The sequence below is a fragment of the Adiantum capillus-veneris genome, chromosome 22 (assembly GCF_014529385.1).
Source record: "Adiantum capillus-veneris isolate H3 chromosome 22, ASM1452938v2, whole genome shotgun sequence".
NCBI classification, from domain to species: Eukaryota; Viridiplantae; Streptophyta; class Polypodiopsida; order Polypodiales; family Pteridaceae; genus Adiantum; species Adiantum capillus-veneris.
The window spans coordinates 100,659,248-100,669,656 of record NC_140952.1 but is presented as its reverse complement, the minus strand read 5'-3'; positions in this window follow the sequence as shown (position 1 = coordinate 100,669,656).

Below are 10,409 nucleotides of genomic sequence, written 5' to 3'. Positions count from 1 at the left end.
AATATGGTGTAGGAGTACGAGTAGTCTATTTTTTGTTGGAGCTATATATGGCTCATTCTACTCAACTTGGTCTCACCTATTTATATGTATCTTATCTTCAACATGAATCAGTCTTTGGGAGCATACGTGGTGTGTCTCTTTTCTTGTCTCTCTCTACATTTCAACATGGTATCAGAGTACTAATGTCCATGTGATGATACAACTTATGGAGAACAAACAAAGTATGTGTATGTGGTTTGCTTATAAGGTTCGTAATTGCTGCAAAGTTTAGTTTGAGGATAAATACCTTATTAATAATTATGGGAATCTCCTAATCCCACTTTATAAATGTGGTGAAGTTTTATCCACTATGCATTTCAATCATTATAATTTGCTTCCTTTCCATAAAAACTATCAATGAGATAGTATGTCTTGTATGTTTGAATCATGACATTAACTTATTGTCGTAAATGTGGATAACTGTGTAGAGAAAACTTTTAGAAAAGGCATAGATATTTAGATTAATCTATGATGATTTAATATGGAAAATTGAAAATGCATTAATTTTTGAGTGATCACCTCAACTCCATGAGATCTACTGTTGAGTAGGTTTGACATTGTGAGCAAAAATGTTGTACCAAACTATTTGATCAATGGAATGCCATGTCCCTTTAGACTCCTTAATACATGCATATTGTTTACTATAGACCTTTCATATTGTCCCAAAATCATCAAAAAACTATATTAGCAAGTTTGTGAATTATCTAAAGCAAAAAGGAAGGTACATGCTTGTTTACTTATTTAGTTCACTAATGAGGCAAGATACAAGAACAAATGATGGCAACAATACACAACTATTGATGTGTGACAATGTGTGTGTGTGTGTGTGTGTGTGTGTGTGTGTGTGTGTGTGTGTGTGTGTGTGTGTGTGTGAGTGAGAGAGTGAGAGAGAGAGAGAGAGAGAGAGAGAGAGATTTCATCTAATTGGAATAGGTCATGTGCACGATTATCACATCTAGTTTCAAATTCAAGTCTTGCATATTATCTTTGGAGATAAGAAAATGAATTGTGTTGAGTACATAGAGCTTTAAAATGCTTGAGGAGTAAATGCACAAATACACATAGAGTTTTACACTCCAATAAATTGGGTGAACACAACGTGTATGACAATTGTGTTTGCCATGAATCATGGGGACACATTATCTAGGTCACTTCTAATTACATGTAAATCCAAAAGGGTGCAATCAAGTGTGACAAGTTCTTAAGTAAAGATTTTTCTTGGGCATAAGAGTAGATTATTTTTTCGTTAGGAGGTGGTGTTAAGAAACACCAAACAATCATCCACAAAATAATTTTATGTACAAATAGATCTACTTGAAATAACAAAAGTACAAAGTAATTAATGTTGAAATCTGTTGTCGAAGGTGCATTGATGAAAAGCTATTGTGTGAAGTTTCACGTTTTTTACAACATAGTGTTGTTTACTCTATCACAGTGGAATTTACATGATGGGGCTTTGATATCATCCTTGGTGAGAATACATATTTTGTAAGCTATCTATGGAACGTTTAGTAGATTCTCCATTTGTGTAACTCTTGTTATAGCCCAACTCTTGCACTATGTGAATAGCTTCCATGTCCTTTAAAGTCAATGTCAAAGGAAATTTATGTAGCTTTGATCTTTAAAAACCATTCTATGGAAAAGGAGTATGCTTTGTTGTGGTCATGACTGATGAAGCCAATCCTTGTGATAGAGAAGGTCCTTTAAAGCAAGAGGAATGGAGGATTAAATAAATCTTCCATGCTTGTTGCCAAGATGTTTGGATTGAGCTGATCGGGAAGTTGAGACATCACTATCACTGGATTTAGTCCACCCATCAATAGCACCTCTAAATTTCTCATACAATGCATGTCCAAATTGAATATGCTCTTGATCATAGCGATCAAATTTGACAACCCCATAAGCATCACTTGATTGGCTTAATTGCACCAAAAGTATCACAAAACTTCTTCAATCAATCAAACCTATATCAAAAACATTAGCATCAAAGGAGTTGGGAAAGATCCAATTCTTGACTAGATTTAGACATCCCTTGTACATGCTATCATCAAGTAGCATTTCCCTTGTACGCTTGCAAACATCTCCAAATTGATTTCAATTATACGCAAGAGGTTTGAACATTGCTTCCACCCTCATCCTTTTGAGTCAATATAAGACGGTCTTTGAGTGCTTGTGGAAATTTTCTTGACTCCATATCATGAAGAAAGGAAACTTCTTCATTGCATGAGTCTCTATACACCTTATTATTTCCGACACATTGTGGAGCAAAGATGTGGACTGAATTCCAACATGAAATCTATCAAAGAAGGCATCAAGGTCCTCCTTAAGCATAGAAACACTTATCCATGGTCAAAACATTAAAAAAACAACCATTTAATCCTTCAAATCAATGTATTTAGCTCACAAGCAATGCGTCATGAACCACGACAGAATTGAGAATGTTTATACTTAAATTGTAGAGCAAGAGACAAGGAACACAATAATGTAGACCCAATATAATCCAATAAGAGTATGTACTCAACATAGATTCCTTAACCTCATTGCTTGTAAGTGATCTTGACTTTCCACTTTCCTTAATGTAAGGCATTAGGTAAGCTACAGTGGTAGGAGCCATAGTATTGCTAGCAAAGAGTTTTGTTAATGTCTCCACATAATCCCATGGTAGTGTTCTATATGTGTCAAGTGGAGGTGCCTCCTCACACTTACAATGGGAATGGCCAATTGTGAAGTGGACCAAAATGGAAAGAACTTTTCAAATATGTGAAACCCAGTATCTTCTTACTCTCCCTTCTAGATCCAACGGTGATTTCTTTGTGCTTGGCATAATTATTTGGCTATCCTGATTTTTTTGGTTGACTTGGTTGGTCGTAGGTTTTCCAAGTGGTGCTTGGTTGGTTTATTTCGCTTCATATAGGGATTCAACTTGCTACACTTCAAAATCCAAATAAACTCCATTGGTTTTTGATCTTGAACCAGCTTCTTTGGTACCCATGTTTGTGTGATAGATGCAGTGGTGTTTCATATGGGCCTGTTAGATGATACAAAAGGTCTTGCCGGCTTTTGGGTATTGAGTGATGCTTTGGCATGTAGTTTATCTTTCCTAGCCCAAACCTGCTTTGTGTTGAGTTGTTGCTTTGGTATCCATTTTTTTCTCCTGTTTGTTATTTCTTTTGCAGGATTTTTGGTCGGTGATGGTGAGGATTGGGTTGATGCCATCTTGACTTGGTGTGTTGGCTTTTGTGTGGCCTTTTTGCGAATCCATTTCATGGTTCATGTGTTCAAGGTTCTTTTGCCCTTGTCAGTAGTCTTTTCCATTGTTGGCTTTGGTTATGTGACTTTGGCCAATGCAATCGTTTGCTTCTCTGCTTCATTCTGAATTTGTACCAGATTGGTGATCTATCTGAACATTTTACATCCTTTTCCATGGTTGTCCTAGCAATAGTTTGTGTTGGTTTTGAGTGTCCTCTACCACATAGAATCTGTGTGGGTAGACATATTGATTGATTTGAACATACAAGGTCACCAACCCTAATGCTCATATCTAGTGGCCAATATAGCTCTGCATCTCATGTGATATTTTTTGAAGCTCTACATCATGACCAATCTATTTATACAAGTTGAGGGAAACGATATTTCCTTGGGCTCCTATATCGAGTAGAGAAGTAGTTTCAACTTGGTTGTTACTAATATTGACTTTGATCGCTGGATCCACTTTATCTTCTTTGAAGTAGTTTATGGAAGGTGCGTTGATTCGCAATGATCTCCCATGTTGTTGTTGTCATAGAAGCCTTCATTTAGCCATGTATTCCTTAGCTTCTGCCTGTGCTTCTTCCACCATCCGTTGCTTTTATTTTGTTCGGTGTTTCTTGCTATGGATTTTTTTTGCATTTCCTAGGTTAGTGATAGATGATGCTTCTTGAGCCTACATCCACTAATCCAGTTAGGCATTTCCTCTCCGTCTAAAGTCGCAAGCTTGATGGCACTACTTGGTGACAAATTTTTGATCACAAATGGTCCCATCCCTTGCTTTTTGAGTTTCTTAGCATGTTGTTTCAAGGTATAAACCAAGACGTACTTCCTTGTTTTAAATTCTTTTGACCGCACATGCTTGTTTAAGTACTCCTTTTGGCGTCTTTTCTTATCATAGATAGATGCTACCGCTTGAAGGCATAATTTATCTAGCTTTTCCAAATCATCTAGTCTTGATGACAATTCATGACCAATCCACTCGAGTTGCTTAGCTACTCTCAGAGTTGGGATTAAGAATTCAACCGATAGAATGGCATTAAGACCAAACAACATATTGTAAGGTGTCGTTCCAATTGATGTCTTATAGGTCACTATATATGCCCATATGGTAGAATGTAACTTCTAGTCCCAATCTTTTTGTGATTCCGTCACTATTTCTGTCAATAATGTGCAAAGTGTTTTGTTAGTGGCTTATGCTTGTCCATTGGCTTGTGGATGGTATGGGGCAGATTTCTTATGAATAACCATGAATTCGTCAAGAAGATTTTCAATAACCTCATTTATGAAATGTGTGCCTCTGCCACTGACAATTTCTATGGGTAATCCATATCTTACAAAGACATTTTCATATAGAAACTGCGCAGTAGTCCTAGCACCTACCTTTTGTGTGGCCTTTGCTTCAGCCCATTTTGTGAGATAGTCCGTGGCGACAATGATATATTGTGCATGCGATTTGTAAGCGGGTGGTAAATTGGTCCCACAAAGTCTAGACCCACTTAGCAAATGTCCTTGCTCCCATCATTGGCCGTAATGGCATCTCATCTCTTTTTATAGATATCTTGGTACGTTGGCAATCATCGCATCGTTTAACATATTCATCTACATCCATATGCAATGTAGGCCACTATATTCTAGTAGTTAAGACAATTTTAGTTGCCTTATCTCTCAAAAAATGGCATCCACTAATTCCTCTGTGTGCTTGCTCTAAGATAGGCAAATATTCATTTTCTATAGCACATATCCTAAGTTGGTTATCCTTTTCTCTCTTGTAGAGTTGATTTTTGATTAGTGTGAAGTCTCGTGCTTCCAACTCAATGGCTCTTTCTCTGGATCATGTGATATTTTCAAGGAATGTCCTTGTTTTTAGGTAATCAAACCATATATTTGCTCCATTGCGGTGCAACTATAATCTGAAATAACGTGGCATAATTCACATGTGGATTATTCCTGCATGTCGCACAATTTAGAACATAAATATGTACATCCACATGCATAATATGCCAATACACTCTTAGTTGATTTAAGTGCTAGTGTGTTTTCTTTTGAGAGAAATGGAAGGCTATGTCTTGTACATGGATTCCGTGAGATAAAACTCATATTCTTCTAGACTAATCCATAGTTGTAGTATTCTGTCGGAGCCTGGATGGTACAAGCGTCCACCTACTAGCTAAACGTTTTTTGTTTGCCTGATTGTTTGTCGCTTATGGGTTTGTGCAGTCTTATCAAACTCACCATCGTAAGTCAAAATATTGACTACCTTTTAATACCACTTCGAAATCATCTTGATGTTGAATAAGTAAGCGTCGGGTATATCATCACCCACTCCTTTGAGTGCTTCATTATTGGGTAATCTAGAGAGATGATCTTCTCTAAGATGTGTTTTTCCCTTTTTTAACACAATCGTGAAATCAAACTCAAGCAATATGATGAACCAACAAATAATTATTCCTATATTGCAAGGTTTGTTTATTAGATACAAGGGGACTTGATGATCTGTAAAGAAGACAAATTTGTTGGCCAAAAGATATGCCTAAATTTCTTTACGGCATATATCATTCCTAACCCTTCTCATTCTGTGGTTGCATAATTCTTTTATGCATTGTTCCGTTGTCGACTAGCATAGAAGACTAGGAATTCCACTGTCCCTTCTCTTGATTGAGCCAAGATACAGCCTATAGCAAACGTCGAGGCATCAATGTGAACATGGAATATTTTATCCCAATCTGGTGCCTTAAGTACTGGTGCTAATATAAGCGCATCCTTAAGTTTTGCGAATGACTCCTCACATTATTTTGTCCAATCAAAAAGATAACTACCAACCTATAAAGGGGCTGTGCAATAACTGCATGCATGTATATGAATTGTCGGTAGTACTCATAGTGTCCCATGAAAGATTGTACATGTTTGCCATTAATGCCTTGGCATTTCCACAATCACTTGATCTTATCAAGACCCGTAGAGATACCATTTTCAAAGACAATGTGTCCCAAGATTCTACCCTATCCATGACACATTTTTTAGGATTTTGGCAGATTCTATAAGTTCTACATGTTAGGAAATAGGATGTAGCTAAGTAGGTATTAAAGTAGTTTACTTAATGGAGAGAGATAATTTTCACACACGAGAGATTATAGAGTAGAGAGAGAGAGAGAGAGAGAGAGAGCACATGATTTATGTGGTTCACCCAATGTGGCTATGTCCACAAGAAAGAAGCCACTCAATGGCTTTAGTATTCAAATTAGACGTAGGTTACAAAGGGATTATGACCTTAATGGAGCTCCCGCCTTGCTTTACTACCACCACCTCACATACACCTTGTTTCATCAACTTCACAATGCCTTTTGTATGTAGAAGAGGCCTCCTTTTATAGGCCAAAAGGGTTGCCCTCTCTCATGAGAGGCAGTCGTGTGTAGTCGCCCTTGTGTAAACAATTCCAAGTTGGACTCTCCAATGCACCCATGTGTGGCCGCCCTTGAGAAGACAAGCCCGCCTAAAATTTGACCACTGGCCTTGAATTCGGTGATCGGCCAAATACTTCTGCCCATCAGCCATTGGCCAACCGACGGGCCGTTTTTCGATCACCTTTTCGGCCCGCATCCGGCCAAAATATTTCGAAACAAAAGGGAATATTCCAGTGAACCTAGGCGTTATTTTTTATTTTTTGGCGAGTGATTTTTCTTACGCACTATGGCTTCTCCCCATAATGTGGGCCTTACAAATGTGCATTTTTAAGACTAAAAGTTACAAGGGGTAAATGGCACTTCTCAAATACTTTTTTGAGATGCTCAATGTGCTCTGCCCTAAGGATAGAGTAAACACAAAGGTCGTCCATTTATATTTCCAAGAATATTCGTAAGTATTCTTTAAAAGTGTGTGTCATTAACCTTTGGAATGTGGCTGGTGCATTGGTCAAGCCGAAAGGCATTACCCTGTAAGCGTAGATTCCCCATTCCATGGTGAAGGTTGTTTTGTATTGATCTCAACCGCGATAGCCAATTGATTGTATCATGAGAACCCATCTAAGAAATAGTAGGCTTGTTTGCTAGCCACTTGTTAAAGCACATGTTCCGTGATTGGTAAGGGATAGTTATCCCTTATTATTGCAGCATTCACTTTTTTGAGATTCACACATACGCATAATTTACCATTTTCCTTGGGGCCAACCACAATGGGTGACACCCAATCAGTGTGTTCAATCTTGTAGATGAATTTTGCCTCCTTAAGCTTGCCAATATCTTGTTTAATTCATTTGGAAAATGTCTCATTATAGGTATAGGGACGCTGTCTGCAGGGTTTGGCGTCGGGCTTCAAGGGAATTGTGTGTTGACATATGGATGGATCCACCCCCTTGAGGTCTTTGTATGACCATGCAAAAACATTTCTATACTCCTTGAGGAGTTCAATGAGCAGCTCCACTTCTTCTGCACTCAAATCCGTTGCTATGTAGACCGATCTTGCAGCCTCTCTAGAATCTACTAGGTCTATTCATTTTGCCTTTTCTAGGCCATCATAGGATTCATTTCCTTTTTTCTCCCTGATTGGTTGAGTCATCGCTATCTTCTTGTTCTGGATAATGAAATTTTTATAATGGGAAGGGACATCCATATTGTCCATCTCGGTGCTCCCTCCTTGCTCCCTTTCTATCTCCGTTGTCCATACTTTCTTCAGGGTTCTTTTGAGTCCTTGGTATTTCTTTTCAAGCTCAACATTGGTACATTTTGGTTCTCCGAACTCATCCATCCCTTGTTCTTGTGGTTTCTTTTGTTTTGTTTCTTTTGAGCTTGCTTCCTCAAGCTCTTAGCACTCTCTTTGTTCTTGTTTCTTGTGTTTTTATAAACTAATATGAGATTTTGTCTTTCACACAATCTTTTGCCTTTACGAGCATCAAAATTGTTATTTTCCCTTTCACTCTCAGCATCGGATTTCATGTGGCCATGTTCAAAGTTCTTTTCTTTGTGTAGAGTTGTTGCCACCTAGGTTTTTGATTTGGAAAATCATAAAGCCTGAGATCTGTTATGGTTTCTTCTTTATCACTCGGGTTGTCTGAGCATTCATCATCTACGTCTTCATCATACTTGAAATTCTTCCAAGAGTCGTAAAACAACTCTTCCTCTCCATCCTCACCCTCTTTCTCTACTACATTGACCGTGTAATATGGGAATATGTCATAGCCATCCTTGTCACAATTTTTTTTTGTTGGACCATCTTCAACAACACACACATCCAAGGTTGTCAGAATGTGCTCCCATCCTAATGGCTCTAGATCTTCTTTTGGAAAGGACTCTAGGATGTAGTCTTTGTCATCTAAATCTTTCTAGAATGCACTCCTCACGCTTTAAGATTCCACAATTTGAAGCTCCAGACGTCCATAGTTGCTTGGACTTACCTAGAGTTCAAATCCTGCTAATGTAGCTAAATCAAACTCCTCAACTGGTGTTCTTGTTACATCCTTGTAACTATGGTCTTTTATGTTTTTCCTGGTCCATGTTTCTCACGTATATATGGTCATAACCCTAGTTTTGGACCATTTTTAATTGTCTCATGAATGGTCTTCCAACTATGGTGTCGTAGTTGTTCTTCTTGCCAAAATTGACAATGGCAAATGTGTGCTCATATTCAATTCCACAAGAGGTGACGATTACTTTCTCTAGAAGCCCGGGGGTTTTCTCCATATACCCATCTACAAGCTGCAGATTCATTCTTGTTGCTCTCAAAGCCGGTTTTTCCCATTTTTTCATGTTTCTTTCGTAGCAATGGCGACCCCAGATCCATTGTCAAGAATTTCCATGGTGGTGGCACCTTGATATTCTACAGGAAGAGTCGTGTTTTCATCTTCTCCTTCACAATATTCTCTGGCTTTGTTCAACGGTATTATCCTGGTAGTAAGGTAAGGTTTTTTGAGCTCTCGGATTCCCTCTTAAATTCGCACTCTTAAAGTCGCGACGAAGGATCCTTTACACCAAAATTTTCCAAACAACTTCCTACCATCATCCACATGTTCGGTCGTATTCGTAACAACCCAGCTAGCATTATTGTGCATATCACAAGTGTTGATAATATGTCTATCAAGCCCTTAGAATCAATGACTTGCTTGGAAGAGAGTCTCTCTAATGGGATTGCAACAACATCTGATTTGGCCTCGGGCCTCCCGTATAGGATGGTATTGTTCTTAGCAATTGGGATTAGTTGTCCATAGATTGTACAGATCCTTGGTCTCCCCAATACATTTTCACTTCTAGATTCATTTGAAATTCAACCTCAAATTCCTCTATTGGTGGAAGAAACATCCCTCTTCCGTCACTGGTCTAGTTTATGTGTGTGCTTAGCTCACTAGCTTCATTGGCCTCTCTGACTTGTTTCCACAGTTCGTCGATACCATCTATTTCTCTACAACCTTCATGTATAACTAAGTGATATCCCTTGGAAGATTTATCCGTGGTAGTCAATACGGGTCCTTGAGCTCTAGTTTGTGCTCGTCACTAGGATCTAGCTCTATTTGCTCTTGGTTTGGTGGGATTATGGGTGTTGGTGGAACAAGGATCACATCCTCAAGTTTTTCAATTGGAGGTTCTAGTAAAACTTGGGCTGTTTAAATAATTTTCTGGCACATTTCAAGCCTTTGCTTTTCTAGCTCCGCATATGGGTATGTCATCCACCTTTGTTCCTGGGTTTGATTATTTTTGAGTTGTGCTTCATAGGCTTTAAGGAGGGCGTCTAATAGTTCTTTGACCTTCTCTACCAATATGGATCCTCCTGAACTAGCGCTCTTGGGTTTTTTGACTATGTCTAGCTCTAGTATTACCTTAGGGGTTCCCTTTTCCTTGTTGATTCTCCTTCTAGTTTTCTCAACTTTTCCTTTGTTTGCTTTAGATCTTCAGCTAAGTAAGTCTATTCACATTCCTTCCTAGCTTTCATCCTAGTCTTCCTAGCTTTCCATGTATTTTGCTGCCTTTTTTGTTCAATGTTAGGTGCATCGATTTTTGGTTCTTCTAGGATGGGTTCGTCTACTGCTTTTTGGGCTTGGGCTCTTGTGATCACGTGGATTGGTATCATCGTTTTGTTTTCTGATCCACTACTAGATGATATTGACTCTAGTATACTCAACGTTAATTTTTCTCCTT